Genomic DNA, 14,661 nt, shown 5'->3' on the forward strand with positions numbered 1-14,661 from the left:
TCAGACTGTTCAAGAGGCTCTGACTGCAGAGAGGGAGAAGTACTGGGCTTGTTGCTTGACTCAAAATGTAGAAATTGATTGTCACTCATAAAATGCCACACTATTCTGACAATGGCACTCATTTTTTTTGAAGCAGCTCTGCTGAAATGTCAACATCGCATCCACGGTGCCAAGGGAGAGCCACGATTGCTCTAAAACAGGTCAAACGTAGCTGTGACAATCTGTTCCCTCACAGAATTGCCCATATGGGCACACTGCTTACTGAAGCTTACATGATGGTCCTGTTTTATCTGGCCATCAAGGTGTGCAGTGCAGGCTGAGATGCCTAAATAATGGTTCTATTATTGATTTCTCCTCATCAAATACTTTCATTCTGTACCCATACACACATACAGTGACAGAGTCTCCCATTTCCTTTTGAGTTGCGTACAAAGATTTTTTTATGCTTAATGAGCAACATTAGGTGAGCTATACAACACCTTATAGTGCTAAATATGATCTTTGCCTTAAAAGCCTTGGGCTATAGCTGGGCCTGGCACTTAAAAGAGCTGCATTTGGATCCTGTCTGCTGGAGTCCAGATGAATAAATCTGGTTACTCGCTAAATTGCTTTGTGTTTTGATTCTTCTTCCCTTCAGATAGATGAGAAATCCCTTTTTCTTTAAAAAGCTGTTGTGAGGATAAAATTTTACATGTTTTGGAGCTGTTTGGATGAAGTCATATAAATACAGACAGCTGGCAGGGATCCGTCTGAGCCCACTTACATGAATATGTAACAGCTTGACTGGAAGAAGAAGGGGGTCACAGTCCAAACATTCAATAACTAGCTTATCCACACTGCCTATTCCCAGTCTTTGTCTGCTGCTATTTGAGTAGCTGAAACTGGAGGGAGGGCTGTCACCACTGAAGTGGCAGTCACATCTAGTTAACAACCAAGAAGGGAAAGATCTCCCTTTAACTTGCTCCTATTTACCTTCTACTTAATCAGATAAGTAGAGATGCACTCACTTTCCTCTTATATTAGGCAGGAATCCTCTATTCAGCGGCTATGGTCTTTCCTTCTCACTTTTCTCTCTCATCTTTGTACAGACTGCTCCTTGTGACTGAGTTGACATTTTCAACCTTATAGCACTTCTTTTCCTGCTCCTGAATAATTTTTTTCTGCATGTTTGATACTGGAGAAAGCATTCATCTACCTGCCCTATATTCCTCTAACTGGTAGCTCCAGCTATGCCACTTGATACAGAATGTAATAGTCCTCCTTGAGTTACACAGACTCTTTGCAGAGAGATTTTAGTCTGGCAAATTATTTATCAAAATTAGGGAAATCTTAGACAAAACTTGCCCATAGCCAAATCTTCCTGAAACAGTCATTTTTCCCCCAAAGAACCCATATGTACTACGTCATCATCTGACCTGTTCACCACTGATCCACAAGCATAATTTTCTGCTCCAGTTCAGCTTGCATCATTCTGCCTCACAGGCGCATGTCGCATTTTATCTGGGGTCTGTGCAGGCACTAATCTCTCAAGATACGCAGCTCTATACGTGTGCTTGTGAGGAAAAGGGTCTGCTTTCATTAGGAATTGCAGCATGGGGATGATCTTTTTGCTCTGTGTTCAGTGCTGCGCACAGTGGGGGTCAGTCCTTCACTGTGTGGGGCAAGGAACACTTGGGACTGTCACAATCTGAGTACCAAATGATGACTGTAAGTATGAAGGGGAAGCCTATGGGCTTTTACATACTTTACATTCAAGAAAAATCGTCATTAGGATCAGTGTAAGTCAGGCACACATGCAGAGAAAAGGGAAGAGCCCTAAATATTTGTATGGAGACAGGGAAAAGGTGAATTCTTCCACCATTTCAACCTTCTTGGAAAGGTTGAAACCTTTTAATTACAGCAAATCCAAAATGCAAATGTTTTGAGAGCCTTCCCGTCTCTGTGCATATGCTGATAATACATGCTGTGCTCTCATCCCTGTCAGGGATTTAAACAGATTTTTGCTTGGTGCCCAGAAAGCTTTTATACTCTATTAAAGCTCATGCAGGTTCTTTCAGCACGACACTGCTCAGCACTTGAGTCTGTGCACACTACAGATCTTTGTCTTCTGCGTAGCTGCAAATCTGTGAGCAGCCACATTAGCTTTCTTGAAGCAAGGAGAGAACATGAAAGGTTTGCTTAATTTAATTTAGAGAAATACTCTGGTGTGTTTATGCAACTAGAATAAGAAATAGGCGGATCAAAACACCATAGTTTTCTGTTTCTTCCCTCTGCTCCCTTCTCAAAAGGAGAGGGAAAAAAGGCACTTTCCCTTTGAGCCATTCTGTAAAGCAGCGACGGGCAGAGCCGAGGGCAGCGTGCAAGGACAACCTCCCTTCTCAACGCTGACAGTCTCATGCAAAGGCATGCTCTGACTGCAGGTGCTGCAGGGGGATTCTCTGGCATCTGACCCCCTTCTGCCAGCCTGGGGTTAGGGCCTTAAGCCTGTCCACTTTTGGACAAGACTCTCTAAGGAAGGATGAACTGTTGCCACTTGTCATTCTATCAGTCTGTTTTGCCGTTTCACACATCTTTGAAAATCACACCAGAGCAGACAGCAAAAACTTCATTAATTACATAAAAGCAGGGAAATTCAGTCAGCTTGTTTCAGCAAGAAAGTGCAATATATTTGTCCATGGTGATAAGCAACAGAGTCAAATACATCTTATCGTATGAAAGGATACATGCTTCTTCCACGTGCATCAAGAAATCTGGTCTACAATGCTACAGTTCTCAATCACGTAACTTCTGAGCATTGATTTCTTGAGTTCTTAGGTAAAATGAAGAAGAAAAATAATTTAGGTACACATCACTCTTTTTGAGGGCTCCGCACAGCCTTCACCCCAGTCTCTCTGCTTGGCTGTGCTTCAAAAAAGAGACAAAGCGGTGCCAACCAGGTGGTAAGTGATGTGACGTGGGATTTCTCTGACCTGGCACAGAATAGCGGCTCACTCACAGCCAGCCCCAGTCCAAAGTCGGGTAACACGCTTCCTAGCAAAGCTCCCGGGAGTGCAAGTTGACTCTGTGAAGTCCACCCTGAGCTGCCATGCAGGACTTCAGCCCAGGACCCGCTCCGTGACCCACTGCTCCACGCACAGACAGCCAGAAACACAGAGAACCTGCACAAACTGGCACTCTGCCGTGGTGCCAGCGAGCTGCCTGTGCCCACAGGCACAGGGCCACGAGGTGGCAATCACTTTAGACCCAACAGGTCTGCTTCCCTGAACCCCTCTGTCTTCTCCCTCCAGCAGGAAAACAGGAAAAAAACAAATAATGGTGAAGCTGGAAGATGTCCACCCATGAGATAGACCAGATCCCTAGGCCAATGACTTCGGTATAACTCACTCTAGCAGTCCTTAAAAATGTGAAAGGACGTGACTTTGAGCAAACTTAGACCAGAGAATCTGACTTCTAGGTTTGGTTGCTAAAGACTGCAAGATGGCAACATCTGACAACTGCTTGGTTCCTCTTTAAAATGAATCAAAGTTTCCAGAGGAGGTCAGCATCACAAAACCACTACTGACAATTGTGTCTTCTCACTTCTCAGTGTCTCACAAGGAAGGTTAAGGGCTAGACTATTCTTTATCTTCCAGGGTGCATGTATCTCCCAAGCCAAACCTCAACAACTTAGATACCAATCTGCATTTATTTAAGAACACTGATCTTCTCTGAAGAAGTAGATGTCTAACCAACTCTCTAGAGCACCTGAGCAAATAGTAAAATTTGTTTATGCTGTCATTGGTGCTACCATTCATTTGAGTGAAGATTCCTCCAGCACCTTATGCTGGAAAGTCAAATTGTAACCATGATCTAATGGTTTGTTACCTACCCCACAGTAATTATTTTTGTCAGGATGTCATGTGATTTATTTGCAAACCTCAGCCTTCATTTTAGAAGGAAGCCCTTGTGATGTTGAGATAATTTTGAAAGTCAAAGAGCCCAGAAGTGAGTGGCAAGTAGATACAGTCCAATGTAGTAGCATTTACAATTTCTTCCATGTAAATGCAAAGGAAGAGTAAGGAGCTAGAGTAATAATTTAACTCCCGATTTTTAAATGCCTGGCATTTGCAGCTCTTCATTTTACAGATGGCTCTAGCTCCTTGGCTACCAGCAGGCCAGGTTTCTTTGTCCCTGTAACGCCCCTGTGCTGGACAGTCTAAAAACGAGCAGAACTCCTGGGCCCATAGCGCAGGAAGGGTAGAGTGGCTGTAACTAGCACAGGCTTCATCAATTCTGAAACCTGCAATGTCAGCTTTTTTTTCCATCTACTCTGGTTGTTTCAAATAAGGAGAGAAACATTTTCACATAAAAAATTCCAGCTAATTAAAAAAAAGTGTCCGTCACTGAACTGAAGTAAGACTAGTCCTCTAGCCTCAGGACATGAGGCCCCAGTATGATATTTTCTCCTCCTCCTATTCACAAGAAATCAAAAAGGGCTCTATTTGGAGTCTGGGCATATAATCGAAACCTTCGCTGGCACCAGAAAGATTCCTTAGTTAGCAGTCGCTGACTATTGCTCTTGGTCAGGATAGGGGTGCGAAAAAGGGGAAAAGAAAGTTTTGGTGGACTAAGCTAAATTAGTCAGCAGAAAAAACATTTCTAAAGCTGAAGAGGAACGCTCAACATTCAAGGAACAGTCTGAGAGACTGAGCAAATACAGGAGTGGTGTAAGAGCATGCTTACCAGGTTATTTCAAATGGATGATTTTAAATATTTATATCAGATTATAGTATCTTATTCAAACATGTTTTTATTTTTTTAAAAAAGAAGCTAATACAAAATTAAATTCCAAATAGTGACAATCCACACCATCATTAAGACAGTTACAATAAATAAATATGGGCAAATTTTTCTTCTCAGATTTTGACCACTGCAGCTGCTGTTGCTGTCTTTAGATCCTATGTAGAATCAGAGGGGAAACCATCTTTGGCACTCAGTTCTGTTCACAGCTTGTAAGACATGTTGCAATGATATGTGCTGTATTATAAGTACGCGTATTAGTAGTTGTAATCAGATCACGGTTCCAATCTAATGCAGTCTGACATGGTTTGCAAATACAAAATAGTATCATCTAATATATAAATGAGGAGTATCTCATTCACATTCCCCCAGCATTCTAACACTCAAAAAATAAGCTGAGATATTCAACAACTTTTATAAATAAGAAACACAGCTACTTTTATAAATGTGCCCAAGTCAACAAACAAAAAGTAGCAAGTTTAGTTAAAAGGCTATACTTTGCTGCCAATCATTCATTTTGGCCATACCGACAAAAGACCTTTCCTTAGGAATATATCAAAAAACCACAGTCAAAACAAATGGCTTAAATCAAAAGTCACTACCTCTCATGTAAATAGCTGATACACAGCAATTTGTTCTTCTGCACATTGCCAACTCCATGGTTTTGCACAGAAACCATCTCAGAAAATACATAAGGCACCGGGAGCCAGTGCATGGTTCCCTACAGCTAAACTGATGTTTGATACAAGCTGAGTATCAGTAAAACTGTGTATTTTGCACACTCCCAAACTAAGCAGAGATCTGTCTGTGATACTAATCATGTTAGCTGAGGGTACTACTGCAACCACATTGGATATTCAGAAAATGTGTTTCCGTTTCTATCTTGCATAAAAATTAAAATTAATTCTGGCGTATACCCATATGCAAAAACATACAGAATAATTCTTTCCCTTAATAATAATGACTTCAGAAGTCTTCACAGCTATTTGAACCATTCCCTTCTATTGCTTTCTTTCGAATTTGCAGAAGATATGACATTTAGAGGCTATAACTGATCAAAAAAATCTTCTCCGTTATCTTACAGACTCATCACAACACTTACAACACTCTGAACAAAAACAGAGGTTGGTTAATGAAGTTCTCTTTCCTTTCCAAATTAATCATTCCCTAAAAACCCAGAAGAAAATATAAGAGATCTGAGCTTTAACTGCACTGAACCATTGACTTCAGAGGAGACCCACAGGACTAAAAGCAGGTGACACTATTTTTTCTGTTTCAGAACTGTCTTTGTGGTAGCCTCACAGTCACGGCCCATTTTGTACGAACCTGGAACAAACCAGCCCAGTACTATTCCATATTTCTAGCACATATGCACTAAAGAAAGACACGCAACATTGAGAATGCCTCTTGGAAATTGCATGTAAATAGAGAATTTGATGGCTGTAGGTCATACAGCCACTGTTCATTTATTTTAAGTTTTGATAACTGGAGTAGCTTTTCAGCCTCTCAGAGATACAGCAATCATATAGTCAGTTTAGCCTGCTACATGTATGATCTGCCACAAATCTTTGATAAATGATGAATAAATGATGATTTTCTGATCTGCTCTTCAATCACCGCAATATTATTGGGTTAGCCGCACCGCCTCTTAATTACAACTCTGCAAACGGCTCCTTCCCCGCTCAGCTGCAGGTGATGACATTAAGGATACCTTGGCTCCTGCCTTTTAGCAGCAGGCAATGCCCCAGCACGCCGGCACAGTTTCCAAACAGTCGTCTCAACAAAAAGTGCATCTTTCGTTTCGCTGTCTCGCCACAAAACTGCCGTAAGGCCTAGAGGGGCATCGTGCTTAATAACATGAAGCTCATCTGGGTGTGGGAGCAGCGGGAAGGGACTGGCAACCTGGGCATCGGGAGGACTGAGGTGAAGCCCACAGTCCTGCTTCCCTCCTGGGGCTGCCAGGGGAACCCAAGGTGGCCATGGGGGCAGTTCTGGAGTCACTCCAGGTAAGCAAACAGGGGGTATGGCAGAGGAAAGCGGGAAGGCAGCTGAGGAAACGGAGAAGGGGAAAGGACAGGGAATGGGAAGGAAGAACACTACAAGGCGGAAAGGAGGATGCTGCAAGGGGCTGTTGCAAACAGGCCAGAGGAGCTCCTGCCACTCCAGGAGCTGCAACAGCGAGCCCCAATGGTGTCAGCAACATCCCCACTCCTTGGAAGCCCATCCTAAAAGGCTCTCCTTCAGTCCAATATTAGAGTGAGCCCTGCTAGCATCTTTTCTGCAGAAAAAAATAACAATGGAGGAGAAAAAGTTTTCAGAGAAAATTAGCACCCTTCTGTACCCAGAGACTGGACAGGAGGGAGGAACAATGAAGAAAAAGCATCTACGTTAAAATAGTGATACATGAGTTATACTATTGCCCAATACGTACATCAGGCTAGAGGAATGTAATACTGGGACAGGCTATTCTATGGGGCTGATACTGTTTTCTGATGCATTACCTGTGGAGATGTGCGAATCACATACCACACAGTGATGAAAAGCTTTTTAATCCCTCGGAAAATCGTCTAGATAAACAGGGGTATGTACATTTCTAGCAGGAGGAGTGGCAAACCTGATAGAAGGCTGCTCTGCTCTGGGAAACGAGGAGCAATTTCTGGGCCATCTCATAAAAACAATCATTCAGGTGATTCGAAAACCTTTTCACATAGGATAAGGATTTTTTTATTAGTATATGGAGGTGTCTCTGCTATTATTAGATGCTGCTGCTGTCGATATTGTGATACAGTAATAATTATAGTAACAATAAGAACAATAGCAGTATTTATTGTATTCAGTGCACAATCTGTCACTCAGTTCCTTGAGTAGCATGAAAAAAGCATTTATTTCAATCAATACATCTACCAGGGGAAAATTGATGGCAAGACAATGTTTCTTTGATGAAACCTTACTTAACAAAACTTTTGACAAGAAGATAAATCTGGATGATGAATGCCTAACAAGATTGGCATTAGTCACAGCCCTAACATTGGCCAAGGCAATCTTTGTTAATCACAGATACGTATAGCTGTTACAAAAAATGAAGTTACTATAGCATAACGAGTCATAGCTCACAAACTGATTCATATTAACAGGGCATGTGTGTATTCCTAGTCTGCTCTAAGTGTGAAGGAAAATAACAGAGACTGAAGGAACATATTTTCCTTCGCAACTGAAACAGACGGCGAATGCACACAGGGAGTAATACGCTGCCCTGGTGACAAGCAACAGCTCATTTGGCCACAGCAAATCAATGGCTTATACAGATTTTACAAACCCAGCATCTCTTCCTCTGCATCAAAACATTATGAAGCAAAAGAACACATGCACTGTTACATTTTATTGTCAACTGGGAGGAGACGCACTTTACAAATATTAGATGAAAAATTCTATACAGTAAACATGCACATGCCCAAACTGTACACACCACCACTTAAGTGAGGGTCTCAGTTCACACACCTACTTCTGGCCCTGGTGCATCACATTGTGATTCCAAATTTTAGGCTGGTTTATCCACACTGATGTAACCTCTCTTCTACACAGCTGCTTTGAAAACCAAAACTTAAACATTCAAATACACGTGAAAAAAAGGTGTTTGTGACTGCCTCTGCCTTAGCTGCCCTGTAACCATAGGCTAAACCAAAGTTCACTCAAGTGACTACCTGCACAATGAAAACAAACACCCTCCAAAGATGGAACAGTTACCACTGCTAGCAACACATGAACAGCATCTCTGTCGACAGTTTAGGTGTCGCCCAGCAAACAAAACATGTGCAGCTCACCCAAACAATGCGAGAACTGCCAAGCAGGCTCAACCAGTAAGAAGGTTAATATGAGCTGTGAGCTTAGAGAAGTGATTTCAGCTGGGTTAGCGGTCTGTAAAACCATTCAAGGAAACAGAAAAAGCTGGTTTGTCTTGAAATGAAGAGATGTCGGGTTCTTTGTGGATAGCTGCTGAGGTGTGGCGCCTAGCCTGGGAAAATACTGCTGCTGAGTCCAAGAGATTATAACAATGCATGCAGGTACATTAAATGTCATCTAAGCAGAACCAGGACGGTTCATCAGAATGAGAGAAGATTGTAATGATTATATCAATTTTCATTATGTATTAGTATTGGCACTTTTTATTCGTGTGGAGGTAGTCATTAGGGTTGTGGACTGGGTGCTTATGTTACTGTTGCTGTAGGTATAAATGCTGCTGTAGCAGTATGCAAGGCACTCTGAAACAGATGCAGTCCTTTTTTGCTTGATGTTGGACTCAGGGCTGCTTCATAAGGTTTTAGGTAGTCCTGTGAGGAGCAGGGAGTTATGGCTTCCTTCCAACTTGGGATATTCTATGATTCTATATAACCTCTTCTGCAAAGACCATATGTCTCCATATGCTTTTGACAATGTGCTGACTTGAAGGTAACTTTTCTAGTAAGTCCATACAAATTTTTGATTGCTTCTTCTTTATTTTGTCTAGCTGTGGCCTTTGATTTGGGAGTATAAAGCATCTTCATCACTGAGTCCATAGGCAAGGTGCTTGAAAGCAAGGAAAATAACCAAGCCTTGCGTTACTACATATGCCAGCACACTTTGCAAGGCAAAGAAAAATTGTCTAGCCCTTTCCTAACATGGGCTACAGTTTGATGCTTGGTTTATAGCCCACCTGGCACATCATTCTGATCTCTTCTCTGTAGGCACTTATGCAAATAACAACACTGGAGACTGAAATAAATGAAGGACTTAGTATTTTTTTAAGTATTTAAAAACCTTTAACTGCTGGGAAATCTAAAGAAGGTGCAAACAGACCCTGACAAACCAGCTACTTGCACACCACAAGGAAATGCTTCAGGGGTACCAGTTTGAGATTATCTGTTCAGGCATCTGAAACATGCTCAGACTTACATTCCCTGAGCCCTACTTCGATGCTTTCCATGCACTCACATGCACTTGGGAAAAAGTATATGGGACAAACCATCCTCACTTTCCCAAATTTCTGTTCAATTTCTATATCCTCAAATCCCCCTCAAAACTGTAGGGTCACATCCCTGTTGAGTACTTTTTTTCAAAAAAAAAAAAAAAACCAAAACCATTCTTAGACCTTATTCAAGCAAACACTCATTAATTTCAATAGGGTTTTAATTGTTTTAGGATTAAATAAAAAACTCAGTGGAAGTCTCTGTATTTGGTCCTTTATTTGTTTCAATTACTCTCAATCCCTCTATTCAACTTCTACAGCAAAATGCACGCCATCAGTCCAGTATATTAGAATACCTTTCTTTTCCACAGTAATGAAATCACAGGGCAATCACAGCCTATGGTCAATTTCTATTCTCCTGAGACATTATTATCTGTATTTAAATATGTTTCTTTTTGTGTTAGCTGACAACAACTAAATACCCAGCTGTTGTAAAGGCTTTGGGAGGATTAGGAAATCAGGCAGTTCAATTTTCTTTCAGCTTGCCTTTCCATCACAGAATTGCTTACGCTTACCGAGTCAGATAAATTTATGGCTGATAATTAGAGTTAATTTTCTTTATGTTTCTCTTGCCTACCCTTTCCACCCCCATTAAAACTAGCAAGTTGTAATCAGGTACTAAACTGACAAAAGATAAACATCAGACTAATGTTGGTGAGTAATTAATGCAGCCATTATTTTGGCAGATTTGCACAGGATCCACGAAGCTTTATGAACATTGAACAATTACACCTCACCAGCCAAGTGACAAGGAAAGTGACAGAAAATCCAGGTCTTAAAAAAATAAAACCAACCCTGCAAGTTGCAGTGTCAGATCCCTATCTGTATCTCACATGGCGGCATCATCATGCAGAACAGCAAACCCTGTTCTCTTCCTGCCCTTTATATTTCAGAATTGTTCTTCTTCAGTAAACATTCAGCAATACTATCTGTTTGTGAGAGATGCACTGCAGTTCCTAGTATGATCCTTTCTATGTGATGATTATATGAAGCAGCAGCTTTGCTACCTACTTAACCCAGGCTCTGCTCCAAACATTTTTCTTAACCTTATTTCTCTGCAATATTTTCAGCTGGAGTATTTCTACTTCTTTTCCTGCCCAGTGAAGTTTGAAAGATCTCTGTGCTGAAGAAAATGTGTCAGCCCTGCAGTGCTGGATGAATGGAGCGCGCATTTGACCTACTTTTCTGATACGAGTGGCTAAAATAAATTCTAAAATCATTACTTGCCTTCCCAAATACTGTACAGACTACGGACACCAAAGGATCCAACTATGGACTGGGATGCACCAATATAAAACTGTAAGCATTTGAAAACTGCACCCCAACACACAATTTTGACTGTAGTACATAAGCACATACAGGCACATACATACACATGCAGAGGAAGGAACACAAAAGAAAGTCCCTTTCGCATACATAAATACAAGTACATGGCAGGTGGAGGTGAGCAGTGTCATTCCTTTCATTCGGTAGTGAGCATATGCACGCTCTATGTGTCCCTGTGTGCATCTGCATGTACAGGCTCACACTGTAAATCATGTCTTCTCTTTCAAACATACAGCTGCAGAAATTGGAAATGTTAATTTATAATTACCAGGCAAACCCTACTAGAGCCCATAAGGCTGTGCCTAGCAGTGGAACCGGATTTTCCAGAGCAATGTGAAGTTATGCAGGGATGGATGAATGCCAGGTTGCACAACGTCTTGGGGAGCAGAACATTCTCTCAGCGGTTTCATACTTTTTGTGTCACCAGTTCCCCTCTCTGCTCACTGAGTGGCATCAGCAGCAGGACTGGAGAGGCTGGCATGACTGCTCCACTCTCAAGAAAGGCCACAGCAGAGAGGAAGAGAAAAGTTGGGAAGCAAAAGGTGTCAAGATGAAGCAGGTGAGCTGGACCAACCTCCCAACTTCACCCAAGGGGCTCAAGGCTGCCTGTTCTATCTGCATGTTTCTGGTGTACCATTTCACCAGGATCTGGGACACTACAAAAGCATATACACAACAGTCAGTCTGCAGGACAGTATTTTTCCATCTGCCTTGGTCATCAAAGTTTCCCTAAGACTACCTACAGATGAGACCATGGCTTGATTCTTCATGGCTTCTCATTTCCGCTTCACAGTCTCAGTCCTCTGCTCAGACCAGTGGTGGTTTTTATATCTTGCCAAGAACAGCAACGATCAGGACCGCAGACCACACAGGTAAAGAAAATAAGTTAGCTTGGCCCACATAAGAAAATCAAGCCAGTTTAATCAAAATGCTGACCATAATGGAATCCCTTTGTCGGAAAGCTGTCAAGCCAAAATACATTCTCATAGAAGACCCCCACCTCTCTGAGTCAATGTTGAGTAGCACAACTCTATCCTAGACATTACTGGGTCTGCTTCCTTCAGTCCAGCCCTGCTCCCATTTTGAAGTTAATGAGAATTTTGATAATGGAGTTTTCCAGGGAGTTGGCTTCAGGCCTTACCAAGCTTCAGGTCAAATTTACCTCAGCTGTAATTCCATTAATTAGTCACACTGGCCATTGGTCTGGCTCTTTAAGCAACATGGTCAATGGAATAACAGTGAATAGATGACAAGCAAACTGGTTTAAACTACCTGCACTTTCATTAACTTCTCATCCAATGCTACTTTACAATTCTCAGGTTCTTTGAGAAACTTCTAAATAAGTTATAATGGCCATCACCACCACCACCAAAGGCAGTAGCCTTAGAATTGGTGTACTTTCTCAGGTAGTATTTTATTCCTGTCAGTGACAGCTAAGTGTGCCTAAAGAGAAGCCATAAACCCATTCTGAAAAGCAGCAGTGAGAATGGATCAAAGTGAATCAGCAATTCTAACTATGCGAGATGCTGACATTGTGCTTTCCTGGCTCCAACCCTGGGTCCATAAGAAAGCTGGATGCTTGATTAATTACTCCCCAGACTGCAGAGCTTACACAAGAGCCAAGGACTCAGTGGCAGCCCAACCAGCTGACTCAGAGAGCAATAACTCATTGGATGCAATCTGCCTGGATGCCAGATTGCCCTGTCTGCAGTCAATCCACAGACTAATCCTCCTGAAAGGGTTTCTTGGAAAATGCCATTCACACTCACGCTGGCTAAGTGTGCACTGGACAAGACACAGCTACACTACAGTAACAGCTGAAGCCATATTTCACTATGCTTTTCCACAGCTTGCTCTAACAGAGACTGGGAACTCTTCCCCATCACTGAAAATATGCCAGAAAACACATCAACATTGGAACGTTTCCCCATTATGTTCAGTAGGCTGGATCTAGTCAATTATGGTAGCCCAACTTGACATGTTCTTCATCAACCTCAATACCTGGTTTTGATGCATTTGTACTGTAATCCCAGAACCCTCTTGTGCTAGATGCTCCACAAGCACACAATGGAAAATGAGCCCCTATTTGCAACAGGCTTTGTTTTAACCCAGTACATGCTAGATACCTGGATTAGAAAGAGGGGTCAATGTGGGTAGTTCCTCTCGCTGTGCTACCTTCAGACAGGCCTTCTGCTACAGGAGAAGCGCAACCCAGGTTGCCATACCTTATGCTGCTCTGAGCTCACTGCAAGGCTATGTTCGGACCTCATCCCTCTGAAGCCCCAGGAGAACTTGAAATAATATTCCAGGCATAGAAACTTAAAGGCGAGAGCTCTCCTGCACTTGACCTGCACCATGGTTAGTGAAAGAAACATAATTTTTATCCACCTACACTCTTGCAGGTACATATCCGATTCAGTGAAGAATATAATACCTGTAAAGTAGGTCAGTAATTCTTAGAAAGCACTTACACTTATGCTTCCTTCCAGAAGCTGTGTAACACGTTGATCTCCAAGTAAAAGGAGGGCACAAAGGATGAGGCATTTTCAAGTGAATAAGAATCACTTTATTTCTGAATGACAGTATGCAGCTAGAAACTTAAAATCCTTCAACTACTGCACTTTTCAGTCAGATTTGGCTCAGATTCCTATGCAAAACAGTCCTAGAAAGATATTTTTTCAACCCAATAACACTGTTTTCCCCAAATACATGTTATTTTCTACCTGTAGTCCCTACAGAAGAATAATGAAGAAGAACTCAAAGAGAAATCTCACAGTGGGCACAGACAGTTTTCACTGTAAGTCCTATTGAGATGCAAACTCTGATCTTCTCACAGAGTACCTCTCCACTCACACATAGCAACTCAGGAGGCCCAGGGTTGGGATGCTAGAAAGAAGCTTAGACTAATTAATTATATTTCTTTTTCTGACTGCAGTGTTTTTCTGCCCTGCTAGATACTCAGAGGCCAGGACGGGTTCCTCTGATTAACAGTACCTCATCATGAAATCAAAAGAAAAGCTGCAGGCTAAAGAAAACTGAATTTCTGTTAGCAAGGATTTGCTCTTAGCAAATAATTATAATTGCCAATGCTAAAAGGAGATTGTGAATTAACTACAGCAGACATAAAAAATAAATTTAGAAAAAAGCTTTCAATAATTACAGTGCATATGTCAAATGGAAATTACTCCAATTTGCATAGCTCTGCAGTCACATTGTACAATTTCTCAAGTGGCTTCATAAAAACAAGCTTGTATCTTTAAAATCATTTAATATAGCCCAGAGTTTTAATAACTCAAAAGATACTTCAGTAAGTACAGATGGAAAGCTAGCCTAGGATTTTTTTTTTTTTCTTTTAGGCTGTGTCTATACACAGTTCATTATTATTTCATAATGATACAGTAAAAAGCATACCATCCCTACCCCCAAGCACACACATGGTTTTACTGATAAAAAGTACTTTATAGTGGTTTGGCTCATTTTTATAGGTCATCTTTACTCCAGCATAACCAGCCACATCACTGCAACTCTATGTAAAACATTATGTCCTGCATCTT

General features: G+C 41.6%; 1 protein-coding gene across 3 annotated transcripts in view; it reads right to left on the bottom strand.

Annotated features, from left to right (window-relative positions):
- The window catches only part of GFOD1 (glucose-fructose oxidoreductase domain containing 1), a 75,498-nt gene that overhangs the window by 8,306 nt on the left and 52,531 nt on the right, over positions 1-14,661 (bottom strand). The gene's annotated exons all lie outside the window — the stretch shown is intronic.

The sequence above is a fragment of the Accipiter gentilis genome, chromosome 20, assembly GCF_929443795.1.
Source record: "Accipiter gentilis chromosome 20, bAccGen1.1, whole genome shotgun sequence".
NCBI lineage: Eukaryota > Metazoa > Chordata > Aves > Accipitriformes > Accipitridae > Astur > Astur gentilis.